We start from the raw sequence: 14,237 nt of genomic DNA, 5'->3' as shown, positions 1-14,237 counted from the left end.
CATTGACTACGGCAACGCCTTTTGCACGAACTGCCTCAGGTTACTTTGCCGACAACAACGATGGTCTATCGGACTCATTTGCCTCTTCAACTGCTGACCTGTCCGGTCCACGTAAGCTGATACATTGGCTTAAAGATACGTATTTTATTTTTCCATGGAACTATCTGTGGCTTTTATTGACTGTCCTGGCATTTTCTCTTTGGATTGGGTTTGTCATTACCTTTTTTCTGTTAATAAATGGTCATTTCCTTCCCGAGAGATCAGCGGTTGAACAGGTAGAGGAGGTATTGAAACCACATTTTTCATCACATAAGGTTTGAAGAGACTTGTTCTTTGTGAACATTTCTGCAGTGCCAATTCCAGATGGGATTGTGTGGGATAAAGTAATGTTTGATATATACTGTCCCATGAAATAATTCAAATACCGTATGTGTTAAAGTTATCCATGAATAATATAGTTATACCAGGCATTGTATCTGATGTTTGGGATGTGAAAACAGTTGATTCAATGAGGACAGACTTGCAATATTATACTGTCCATGAAAATGAGGATGTTTACCAGTTTAAAAACAATTATGGTGACATGTTTTGCTATAATTATTATGGGCACCACTTCATACATAAAGCGAGCAGTCCAAAAATGATATTTGATTATACGCAATGGGAACATTGCCCAACTCCCCAGCAAGGGAGTTCAAAAAATTATTTTGAAAAATATGCATATTTTTCTGGGCATCGTCAAAAAAATGCTGAGTCATATTATTTTAAGATAACTCCGACTAGGGATAAACAAATGTTGTTGACCAACACGAAATTGATATATTCAGACTCCTTCATTTCTCAGTTATCAATTGAAGGTTATGAATATTGGTCAAAAATGTTTTATTTGAAAAGTGTTTGGGGAACAAAACATTGGCAGATCAAGGGTAGAGAAACACTGTTTAGAGCATGTCTCATCCCCGTTCAAATGATTTTTTTAAATCAAACAGTACAACAGACCAGTTGCTTAGCTACAATCAGAGAATTAAACATGCCCAGCATACCTGCCCCTGCAAAATTTAATAACTGGCAAAAGTACACGAATGCAACTTTTTGTGAGCTTAATGAATGGGTCCAGAATGGTACATTTAACACTTCACTGCACGTCCAGGCGGGTGGTTATTGTGGCCAATAGATACGAACGGGCGTCATCGATGTTTTGTCACCTCCTCGGGGGGTTTCCCAACGAGTAGGTCAGACCCTCGCTATGTATCACCAGAACATGCTGAAATAATTACAACATATAGGGGGTCATTCTGACCCCGGCGGTCAGAGACCGCCGGGGCCAGGGTCGGCGGGAGCACCGCCGACAGACCGGCGGTGCCCCGCAGGGCATTCTGACCGCGGCGGTTCGGCTGCGGTCAGATTCGGGAAACCGGCGGTCTCCCGCCGGTTTCCCGCTGCCCAGCAGAATCCTCCATGGCGGCGGAGCGCGCTCCGCCGCCATGGGGATTCTGACACCCCCTACCGCCATCCTGTTCCTGGCGGGACTCCCGCCAGGAACAGGATGGCGGTAGGGGGTGCCGCGGGGCCCCTGGGGGCCCCTGCAGTGCCCATGCCAATGGCATGGGCACTGCAGGGGCCCCCGTAAGAGGGCCCCACAAAGTATTTCAGTGTCTGCTATGCAGACACTGAAATACGCGACGGGTGCCACTGCACCCGTCGCACCTTCCCACTACGCCGGCTCAATTCTGAGCCGGCATCCTCGTGGGAAGGCTGATTTGCCCTGGGCTGGCGGGCGGCCTTTTGGCGGCCGCCCGCCAGCCCAGGGCAAATCCCAAAATACCCTCAGCGGTCTTTCAACCGCGGAGCGGTATTTTGGTGGGGGAACTTCGGCGGGCGGCCACCGCCGCCCGCCGAAGTTAGAATCACCCCCATAGTGTGGGAAAATTGTGCCAACAGTGGCTAAAATCATCCTCACTAGATGCAGTTAAGACACATCTCACTCTCCTATCTAATAACACTGACTTACAAGATTTTTTGTCAGGCCCAAAGATACCACGTAGGAAGCGTTTCTTGTATGAGGTATACAATGAAATATGGAAACTTTTCCAACAAAAGGCTGCAGCCCGGTTAAAGCAGATAGATCAGGAAAATCTGAAAAAGGCATTAACTGTTGTGGATAATGGAATTCACACCTTGTCCGACTAGATATATACAATTAATAACATTGTTACTTCTGCCATAGACATTATACGATCTGATTTGTCTTCTTTATATCATGGACAGAGTCAGACCAGGTCCATTATGCAGATGGGTTGGACGCTTCAGATATTGAAGGCGGTCGCATTCCGTGGCAGCACATCAGTGCCAGGAAAATATTTTTTTCCTTTAATTTATCGCGACAACAACAACTAATGGCTAAGAAGGAGGCAACTTATGTCATGCTCAACATTGAAAAGATAGAAAGATTGCCTTTTACCGTGGCCGAGATTCCCTCAGCAGAGTGGTTGATACAAGGGGTCATTAATCTTCCTATTTCTACATTATAATTCACTTCTTGTCTGAAACATGTTCCCGTAGGCAGATATGAAAAGTTGGGAGATAGTTACATCCATGAGGTGTGGGAGCTTCCCTTCTCGTACAAATGCCTCAATGGCATGAAAGAGGTCTTTCTTAGCGGCAGTGAATGTGAGACTTCAGTCAGCCATTCGATGATTTGTAAGCAGCTGTCCTTGCATGGGGCGTGTAATGCCTAGGTTGCGAACTTGGCTTGCTATCTGAAGGGAGTTAGTCCCCTTGATTAAACGCACGTTCCAGGTGCTTTCAAACGGCAGCTATGTCCTCCTCAATAGTGAAGACTGTTGTGGCATGCGGGCCGGAATAGTTTACGTTGTTTCGGTCACTAAGGTCGTTACATGCTGTGGGAACGTGTTGTTTCCCCCCACTAAAATTAGGGAGGTAGCAGATATTTGGCCTCACATTGCTACTTCCGAGGTGAATTTTGACAAGTTAAGTAGACTAAAGGCTTTATTGTTTCAGAAGCATGTGGCCCTTACATCTGCATGCAAGACCTACGCACTTCAGGTGGCAAGGTCATCTGCAGAAATACAGTTCCTGTTAAATACAAACTTTCCGAGACACTTTGGTGAACTCGTGGGACGTATATTTAATGCGTCCAGCACGGCTGGATTAAAAGCTGTTGGTATTGGTTTTGTTCACACCTTTTCCTCCATATTCGGTTTAATACCTTCGGCCATTCATTCAATTTTCGGTAGCATTTTTGGTGGATTTCCGATAACTTTGTCTTTATTAGCCAACATTTTGCTGTTGCTGTTGTTTTTCCGCAATGGCTGTCCCGCCGCAACAAGGACGAATGAGGGCGCTCCCATCAGCGCAGCTGTGTCGTGAACGCATGATGCAGCACTTTGGAGCAACACTCCTGGAACATTTGGAGTGTGACTGGTCTCTATCATTCAGACCGGTTTTGGATTGTGTGCAGCCCGTGTTTCGGTGCCGTTGGTGCTCTTTTGAACATGCACTGGACGTTTGTCTCTCACAGCAACGCCCCTGAGTGCTTGATGCTGATCTGTTGATGTTCTCGATGAGGGTTCATTACCAGACAGGCGCGCTGCGGCTGCGTTTGCGTTTGCTCAGAGAAGCTGATTCCGAGCTACCCTTCCTGGAGGAAGTTAATATTAACTTGTTCATAGGCACTGCATGGGATGCCGCCTTAGTTGACACTGGGGCTCCGGAACACACCTGCTCCTTGGAAGTTTTTGGCGTGGATTTGGCGGTTTTGTCATCTGTCGAGGTGGAGAATCTCCTGCTTTCCATGACTGATGCTTGATTTGGAACAATCCTAAATTAACATTTTCCTTTGAATTTGGCCGCATGCTCACTTTAAAATTGCAAAATAGTATGCTTGTGTGTCCTCTTAACTTGTTAAAGTTGAATAGGGTTTTCAAAATATTTTAGCTTAAGGCATTTTTAGCTTCGGCTTAAACCACTTTCTACCGACAAGGAGAGGGTGTAGTGTATCCATTTTTAATATAGCTTCATGCACGTTATTTTAACATACTAGGCCGCTGTGCACTTTGCCCTAGATACATATTATTCAGCCTCGCACTGTTATTTTACAATAACCAGCTTTACGGTTTTGTTTCTATTTCCCTCTATCACACTGTTTAGCTCAGTTTAGCACTGCGTTCTCAAATAATGCATTCTTGATCGCCCTGTGCTTCAGTCAAGGCTACAGTCTGGTACATTGCTGGTAAACGTGGTAGAAGTTAAGTCTCCAGTATTCGTAGAAAATACACATCCTTACGTAGGGACATTTTCTTAGAACATCTGTGTGTTAGTTATAAAAGCACTTCCTAGTCCTACTACTGGTCAGAGGGAGATTCCGGCCAGGAACCTACAACTAGATGCTGACTGCCCGTTGCAGATGCTGATGCAGATTACAGGCTCTTGCTAAGGTCTGAGGGTTGATGTCCTCCCGGGGGTACCTGAACGGCAGGCTTAGAGCTTCACATGCTGTGCACGAAATATAACTGAGAGAGAACATAATCTATTGTCACTATGATAGCTTTATTCTTGTGCTTCACTCTCATCGTTACTTTTTTAATCCTACTGTGTTGTGTAGTTCTGGTTATTGCAGCTCACGCTTTGCTATTTAAAATGCAGTCGTTTTATTAAACCAATCTTTAAAACTTATACTGCCTCTGTCATTTATATATGAGACCGCACTGTGTATGAGAGGGCCGGTTGTGACCTGAGTGACGACGACTTCCCGGAGCAAAACCCGGATTTAGAGTGACAAGGGTCCTTCACCGTGGGTCGGACTTAGTCCCCCACACTGTGAATGATCTTGCTGCTCAAAATCCAGTAGTCTCTTTAGGAGAATGAGAGCCTATGCGACACAGGGATCCTTCACCAGTGTCCTGTGAGGTGCCTCTGTCTCCCTGGGGGGCACTGGCAGTCCTTGTCCTGTCTGTTAGGGTGGCATGGGTGGTGATGCCTGTTGGGGGACATGGACATGTCTGTTACAGATGCATGAACGTTTGGGGTGACCAGGACTGGGCTATTTTGTGCTGGGATTACTTTCAGTGGCCATACAGGGTGCCTTTGTGAGGTTGACACTGCATTTTGCTTCGACTGTGGGGTTGCATTGTGGTGGGGGGTGTCGTTCCATTGTGGGTACTTGCAGGGGTAGGTGGCTGTGCACAGGGGGAGGGATGTGGGCCTGTTAGTGGGTTTGTGGTCATGCGGGGGTGAATTTAGTGGCTGTTGCCTGGGTGGGGTGTTGGTTCTGGTGGGTGTGGGTGGGGTGGTGCATGCATTACAAGTATGGTGTATATGTCGTATATGTGGATGACTTTCCTGAGTCCATTCCACCGGTGGGTCCAGTGAGTCCCTCAGGGTGCAGGATGGCCAGTACCTTTTCCTCACAGTCTGTGTGTTTGGTGGTGTTGGTGGTGGTCCTCCCCCAGTCCTCTGGACTGCAATGTGGTGCCTTCATGCCATGCCCCTGACCTTTCCTCGCAGGTCGTTCCATCTCTTGCAGAAGCTGTCCCTGGTGCGTGGATGGTGTCCCACTGCATTGACCCTATTCACAATGGTCTGCCATAGCTCCATCTTCCTTGCAATGGATGTGTGCTGCACCTCGGCCCAGAATATTTGTGGCTCCACCTTCAGGATCTCATCCACCATGTACCTTAACTCCCTTTCTGTGAAGCGTGGATGTTTGGGGGGTGACATGGTGAGTGTGGTGAATGGTGTCGGGGCTGGGAACGCAGTGAGGGTGCTCTTCTGTGGGTCGGTGTGCACCTCGTGTATGGTGGCGTTCGGCGTCTGCCTCTGGTGCTCTCCGTCTTCTCGGCCTAGTTTCGTTGCAAAGGATTGTGGGTTATGTCTAGGGGTGTTTTATGGTGTTATGGATGTGTGTCAGGTGTGTGAGTTTCATGCTTATCCAATGTGTGCACTTCTTGCTGTTCAGTCCACTTGCCGCCTGTGGCTGTCGGCACCGCCAATGGTCGTCCGACCTCCACTGTCCGCCAAGGTGATTTGTGCATCATTATTTGGAGGGCGGAATGTGGGTGTGCTCGGCGGAGGCGGGGTGGGGAGGTCCGGGATTCCCGCCGACAGGGTCATGGCGGGGAGTGGTGGTCTGGTGATTTTTGGCAGGGTTGTGATTTTCGTTCATTATATGGTGGGTTTCCATTCGCCGCGAACGGCGGCCTTCTGTTCACTGCTGTCACGATGGTCGGCAGTGTTTCCCGCCGTGATCATCATGACTGCCTTTATATAATTTTTACTGTGATATCTCAAAATATACTTATTGCATCTTAATCGTTTTGACCTGCATCTTATCAGATAAATATTATATATTTTTAAGATACTTTTGTGCTTGCAAGAGACATTTGTTGCTTTTAAGAGACTAAAGACACTTTATATAATTTTTACAGTGATATTTCAAAATATACTTATTGCATCTTAATCGTTTTGACCTGCATCTTATCAGTTAAATATTATATATTTTTCTAAACACTGTGTGATGTATATTTGTGGTGTCAGTTGCAGCTAGATCTGATGCCAGACATACGTCATCCAACTAGCATACCACCCATTGCACAAGTCATATCAGTATTGCACTTCCTGGCCACAGGGTCCTATCAAAATACAGTGGCCCTAACTGCTGGGATGTTCCAGCCTATGTTCAGTCTGGTCTTGAAGTATGTTCTCTCAGCAATGTTGAAACCCTTGGATAGCTACATCTTCTTTCTTCAACATGAGGATTTCGCCCATGTAAAGGCAGAATTCTATGGTTTGGCACACACCCGACATGTTGTGGGAGCCATTGATAGTACCCATGTAGCCATGGTTCCACCACATGGCAATGAACAGGTCTATCGTAACAGGAAGAACTACCATTCCATCAATGTCCAAGTAGTTTGTCTGATGGACCTCTACATTTCCCAAGTCTGTGCCCGGTTCCCCGGTTCAGACCAAGATGCCTTCATCATGTGGAACAGTACAATTCCACAGCTGATGACATGACTGTACCCAGAGAGGGCCGGGCTGGCTGGTAAGAAACATATGTCATGTGAGTTTGTATGCTATGTCTGCTGCGAGTGAGACAATGCTTTGGACTCATGATAGCACACATGTAGCATTCCTATATAGGGGACACTGCATACCTAAACCGTCCCTGTCATTGACACCAATGGGGAACCCACTTAAGCCAGGGGAAATCCGCTTCAATGAGGCACATGGAAGAACACAGTATGTTGTGGAGTGGGCTTTTGGGCTCCTGACGACAAGGTTCCAGGCCTTTGACAAGGCTGGTGGAGACCTCCTCTACTCACCCACAAAAGTGTGTAAAGTAATTGTGACCTTCTGCATGCTCCACAACCTTGCCCGGAGGAGAAACATCCTATACATCCCTGACGAGGGAGAGCTGCGGTGTTACCAGGTTAACCTTCTGAAATGCCAGGTGAGGATGACAGTGATGAGGATGAAGGTGGAGACGTGGGCAGATCTCATCAATCAGTACTTCACTTGAATGTAAGTATGTGATGTTCTGTGATTAATGTGACTGCATGGGGTACTGTAGGGGTCGGTATTTGTGGAGAAGGGTAACTTTGTCACCATGAGACAAGGCATCTCATGCTCTGTATGATACAGCCATGATTTGTTAGCTACATCAGCCTTGAAGATGTGACTCTCTTGAGGATCTCCTTTGTTTGGGACAGTCACATTGCACTGTTAGTGAGACAACTGTAGTTTGAAATGAGGTTTGTGTCTTATGTATGCCTTTACCTGCCTGAACTCCCTGTATTTCACTAATTCTTTACAGGTGTCTTCACCATGCCATCCTCATGTTGGAATTTCAGATCTGTGTCATTGGCAGGTGGCTGTTGTTGGTATGACGAGTGAAGTGGACATAGATTGATCCAGGAACTGTTGTTCTCAGATTTGGGATGAATGAGTCCTACTGCCAGGCTGCCTGGACAGTGGGAGGGCAGGAATCTGAGCTATACAATAAACCTGTTTGTCCTGGTGTGTTGGTCCATTGGTCGCATGTGTGTGATCATGTGATCTTGCAACATGTCATCCTGTGCAATCCATTCCTTCTGCCTTTCCATTGTGACAACATTCATCCAGTATGACCTGTTTGTGGCTGTCTATGTGTTTCCTCATTGCAGGCCAGGCTGCCTGCACCACAACACTCACGGGACATTTCACCAGGTGCTTGCTCATTATTATGGAAGAGCCTGGGCTTAGGCTCTGTTGTACTGCCCTCTATCTGTGCCTGGCAAATGTTAAGTTGGGTGGCCTGGTATTGGTATTTGTTAAAGGTCAAGCTGGAGACAAAATCCCAAAGTCTCCTGCCTAATCTACCTGAAAAGGTCTTATAGGCCCTTTTTGGGGTGGTCTGGTGCACATTGGTAACTGGATATCTGGCCTGACTCCATATGGCTAGGGCATTCTTGTCTATGACTGTGTAGACATTATTTACAACTTATGTGCAATACAATACAATAAAAGGTTTGATGTGACCAGACACTTGTGACATTGTGTTGCTTGTCATCCTCAGCATGACTCTACCTGAGACATCGTCCTCCATCCATTGTCTCCTAATGTCTAAAGCATGTTCATTATGTGTGATTAGCATTCAACATTCCAGACAGATAACAGAGAGAGTCAGTGGGCAGTCTTTTAGTGATGGTTGTGTTTACTTACATTCAAACATAAATTGAATAGTGCTACTAGATAAAGAAAACTATACTTCAGGTGAAGGGATCAGTCATGGTGGATGCAATCAATAGAGTAGAGGCCACAACAATTAGGGCTCAGAATCCAGTGTCCTACTAGCATGCAATTTGGAAAGTAGTTAAGGTACAGTCAACAGAGTGAGTCCGTGGCACACAAAGGAGTGACATCAGGAAGTGGTCAGTTGCTGGCAGTTGGTGCCTTGCCACCTGCACCTCCTGGATGCTTGGCTGGATGTCCACACATGCAGGAGGGGCTCAGTAACTATGGAGGCAGGAGTGTCTGAGGTGAGTGCTTCCCCTGGCTGGGCCTCGTGGATGAGCCAAAGGAAGGGGTGTAATGTTGTTGCCTGTCTCTGCTCATGATACTGTTGATGTCCTTCAGCACCCCTGTTAGGGAGGCCATATTGGAATTGTGGGCCTCCCACTGTTCCTGCATCTCATGATGGAAATCCCTTGGTAGCTCCTTGATTTCCCAGATTTTGTTCAGTACCAAACCTATCACACCTTGGGAAAGTTGGTAGTCAGCCAACACCTGGCTGATGGTATCCTGTGCAGGGGTATCACCAGCAGCCTCTTGCTGCTGGACCACCCCGTCCCTCCCACGCACCCTAGCCTGCACCCTTGGTACAGCCTGAGCCCTTTCACTGGTTCCAGGTCCATCATTGTCAGGGTTGTAAGGTTGAGACTCAGGAACCTCGACTGGGGGCACAAGATGTAGGAGTCTGTTGTAAGGATGCAGGTTTAGGGGCGACTGGATGCCTGTGATTTTTAGGCCACAGGGCTGGGAGGTGTCAATGTGGTGTGCCTGAGGCTGACCGTGTCATCTGCCCAGGTTGCCCAGATGGTTCAGAACCATCCTCCACATCCAACGGTCCAGGAGTGTTAGTTTCACAGAGGGCTTCATCCATTGGGGTTGTGGCAGTCTCCTTTGTGGTGTCGGTGTAAGCATTCCAGGTTCCAGTGGCATCACAACCTGTTGATATGGAGAGAATATGTTAGTGGTTGTACTGTGACATCTACCTCCAATAGTTGACAGTGACATTAGGCTAGAGCCATGTTCACATTGTAAATGCTGATTTGTCTCATGTGACAGGCACACATATTGTCATTTGTAATGAGCAGACATTGTAGCCACATACTGATTCATGTTCAGTGACCTAGCCTCAGACTGTCTGGAATCCTTAGCTGTCGGAGTGATGGTAATAGACTCATGTGTTGCCAGCAGTGCAGGCAGGACATTGGCTGAGCAGGATGTTTTTTAAGTCATCTTGAAAGCTATTTGTTTGTCATGCAGGCATTGTCAGGACCTTTGATGGTGTTTCATCGTTGTCATCCTGTGGTCAGTGCCTTGTGGAAGTGAGTGCTTCCAGTGCCATACAGCAGACACATTTTGGGGCCTTTGGTCTGTGTAGGATGTTCCTACCATACATTTTGAGCTGTCCTTCATGTCTACACTATTGTCATTTTGTCATGTCAGCACTTGTTGGTTCTGGGTATGTTGCCACATCACAGGAAGTACCATGACCAGTATCCTTGTCCCTCCCAGGTGTATCACATTTAATGTGAGTTCAGGGACTGTGGCACACTATCATCTGCTCAGTGGACTGGTGTTTTAGGGTTGCATGTCCGGGCCCTCTTTAAATGTATTCTGACATTGCTCTTGACACAACTCACAGTTCACATTATCCCTCCCCTGAGGTGTGTGGACTTACATGACATGTATACTGACAGGGATCATTGACCATATGCAGAGTGCTTTGGGTAATTGGATTTGGTAGACACAGCCTCATGCCCTCAGCAGTCATATGACTCCCTGTACTACATGCAGTTTTTCAGTTAGACTCTGTCAGGCGTGTACACATCATGAGTGTGTTTGTTTAGTGTATTGTTGCTTGCATTGTAAGTAAGGGATCCTTCTATGAGTTCTAACCATTTCTAACCCTGCGTTCCATTCACTGTGGAGTTATTCTACTGTTAGGTGGGTACAGTTGTATGGATGACTAGATGGAGAATGGTCATAGTGGCAGAACACACAGTTGTCGCAGAGTGTAGTGAGAGTCCCAGTCCCTCCAGGTCATGGCAGTCCTGTCATTGCTTGTCCTAGGCACACACTATACAGTTGTGATCTGCACAGGAGAGTACAGTGTTATGGCTGACTAGATGGAGAATGGTCGTAGTAGCAGAGCACACAGTTGTGGCAGAGTATAGTGAAAGTCCCAGTGCCTCCTAACCTTAGCAGTCCTGTCATTGTTTCTCCTACCTACACACTATACAGTTGTGATCCCCTCAGGTGAGTACAGTTGTATGTCTGACTAGGCGGAGAATTGTCGGAGTAGCAGAGCACACAATGTGGTAGTGTATAGTGAGAGTCCAAGTGCCTCCTGGCCTTAGCAGTCCTGTCATTGCTTGTTCTACTGACACACTATACAGTTGTGATCCCCTCAGGTGAATACAGTTGTATGTCTGACTAGGCAGAGAATGGTCATAGTAGCAGAACACACAGTTGTGGCACAGTATAGTGCAGTCCTGTCATTCCTTGTCCTAGGCACACACTATACAGTTGTGATCTGCACAGGAGAGTACAGTGTTATGGCTGACTAAGACCTCCTGGCCTTAGCAATCCTGTCATTGCTTCTTCTACCTATCCACTATACAATTGTGAAACAGGGATGTATTTGTGGTGGAAACAAACTTGTAAAATAGTTTACTGGTTAGGTGCTGTGTAATGAGGAGGTGACAGGGAGTAAATGGAATGTAGAGGTACATAATTTTGTAGTGGGGGGGTCTTGAGGGTGTGGGGTTTGTGCTTAGTGCAAACTAGAGGGGTGCCTAATCTATGGTTGGTGAGGTTTTTGGGCCGTGCTCTGGCTTGTGTCCAGTGTAAATGCAAAGGATTGTGGTGTGTGATGGGGAATGTTTTATAGTGTGATTTATAGATGTGTTGAGTGTGTGGATGTGTGTCAGTTTTGCCTTTGCTGATGCCGAGTTATGATTTGAAAGTGTGCTGAGGCCTGCTAACCAGGCCCCAGCACCAGTGTTCTTTCCCTAACCTGTACCTTTGTTTCCACAATTGGCACACCCTGGCATCCAGGAAAGTCCCTTGTAACTGGTACCCCTGGTACCAAGGGCCCTGATGCCAGGGAAGGTCTCTAAGGGCTGCAGCATGCCTTATGCCACCCTGGGGACCCCTCACTCAGCACAGACACTCTGCTTGCCAGCTTGTGTGTGCTGGTGGGGAGAAAATGACTGAGTCGACATGGCACTCCCCTCAGGGTGCCATGCCAACCTCACACTGCCTATGGCATAGATAAGTCACCCCTCTAGCAGGCCTTACAACCCTAAGGCAGGGTGCACTATACCATAGGCGAGGACATAGGTGCATGAGCACTATGCCCCTACAGTGTCTAAGCAAAACCTTAGACATTGTAAGTGCAGGGTAGCCATAAGAGTATATGGTCTGGGAGTCTGTAAAAGACGAACTCCACAGCACCATAATGGCTACACTGAAAACTGGGAAGTTTGGTATCAAACTTCTCAGCACAATAAATGCACACTGATGCCAGTGTCCATTTTATTGTGAAATACACCCCAGAGGGCATCTTAGAGATGCCCCCTGAAAACATACCCGACTTCCAGTGTGGGCTGACTAGTTTTGCCAGCCTGCCACACACCAGACATGTTGCTGGCCACATGGGGAGAGTGCCTTTGTCACTCTGTGGCTAGTAACAAAGCCTGTACTGGGTGGAGGTGCTTCTCACCTCCCCCTGCAGGAACTGTAACACCTGGCGGTGAGCCTCAAAGGCTCACCCCCTTTGTTACAGCACCCCAGGGCACTCCACCTAGTGGAGATGCCCGCCCCCTCCGGCCACGGCCCCACTTTTGGCGGCAAGGCCGGAGGAGATAATGAGAAAAACAAGGAGGAGTCACTGGCCAGTCAAGACAGCCCCTAAGGTGTCCTGAGCTGAGGTGACTCTGACTTTTAGAAATCCTCCATCTTGCAGATGGAGGATTCCCCCAATAGGATTAGGGATGTGCCCCCCTCCCCTCAGGGAGGAGGCACAAAGAGGGTGTAGCCACCCTCAGGGCTAGTAGCCATTGGCTACTAACCCCCCAGACCTAAACACACCCCTAAATTGAGTATTTAGGGGCTTCCAGAACCTAGCAAGATAGATTCCTGCAACCTGAAGATGAAGAAGGACTGCTGACCTGAAGCCCTGCAGAGAAGACGGAGACACCAACTGCTTTGGCCCCAGCCCTACCGGCCTGTCCCCCCACTTCAAGAAAAACTACAACAGCTACGTGTTCCCCAGGGTCCAGCGACCTCTGAAGCCTCAGAGGACTACCCTGCATCTAAAAGGACCAAGAACTCCAGAGGACAGCGGCTCTGCTCTAAAGAAGAAACATCTTTGCAACAAAGAAGCAACTTTTAAAGACAACACTTTTCCCGCCGGAAGCGTGAGACTTTGCACTCTGCACCCGACGCCCCCGGCTCAACCTGCGGAGAAACAACACTACAGGGAGGACTCCCCGGTGACTGCGACTCTGTGAGTAGCCAGAGTTGACCCCTCTGAGCCACCCCAGGGACGCCTGCAGAGGGAATCCAGAGGCACCCCCTGACCGCGACTGCCTGCTTCTAAGAACCCAACGCCTGTTAAAGACACTGCACCCGCAGCCCCCAGGACCTGAAGGATCCGACCTCCAGTGCAGAAGCGACCCCCAGGTGGCGCTCTCCCATTGAACTCCATTGCAAACCCGACGCCTGTTTGCACTCTGCACCCGGCCGCCCCCGTGCCGCTGAGGGTGTACTTTTTGTGCTGACTTGTGTGTCCCCCGGTGACCTACAAAACCCCGCTGGTCTGCCCTCCGAAGTCGCAGGTACTTACCTGCTGGCAGACTGGAACCGGGGCACCCCCTTCTCCATTGAAGCCTTTGCGTTTTGGGCACCACTTTGACCTCTGCACCTGACCGACCCTGAGCTGCTGGTGTGGTAACTTTGGGGTTGCCCTGAACCCCCAACGGTGGGCTACCTTGGACCCAACTTTGAACCCTGTAGGTGGTTTACTTACCTGCAAAACTAACAAACAATTACCTCCCCCAGGAACTGTTGAAAATTGCACTGTCTAGTTTTAAAATAGCTTATTGACATTTTTGTGACAACTGTACATGCTATTTTGCTGATTCAAAGTTCCTAAGTTACCTACGTGAAATACCTTTCATTTGAAGTATTACTTGTAAATCTTGAACCTGTGGTTCTTAAAATAAACTAAGAAAATATATTTTTATATACAAAAACCTATTTGCCTGGAATTGTCTTTGAGTGTGTGTTCCTCATTTATTGCCTGTGTATGTACAACAAATGCTTAACACTACCCTCTGATAAGCCTACTGCTTGACCACACTACCACAAAATAGAGCATTAGAATTATCTCTTTTTGCCACTATCTTAGCTCTAAGGGGAACCCTTGGACTCTGTGCATGCTA

The sequence above is a fragment of the Pleurodeles waltl genome, chromosome 1_2 (assembly GCF_031143425.1).
Source record: "Pleurodeles waltl isolate 20211129_DDA chromosome 1_2, aPleWal1.hap1.20221129, whole genome shotgun sequence".
In the NCBI taxonomy this organism is placed as follows: Eukaryota; Metazoa; Chordata; class Amphibia; order Caudata; family Salamandridae; genus Pleurodeles; species Pleurodeles waltl.
The sequence above is the reverse complement of the archived record's forward strand: the minus strand, read 5'-3'. Positions refer to the sequence as shown.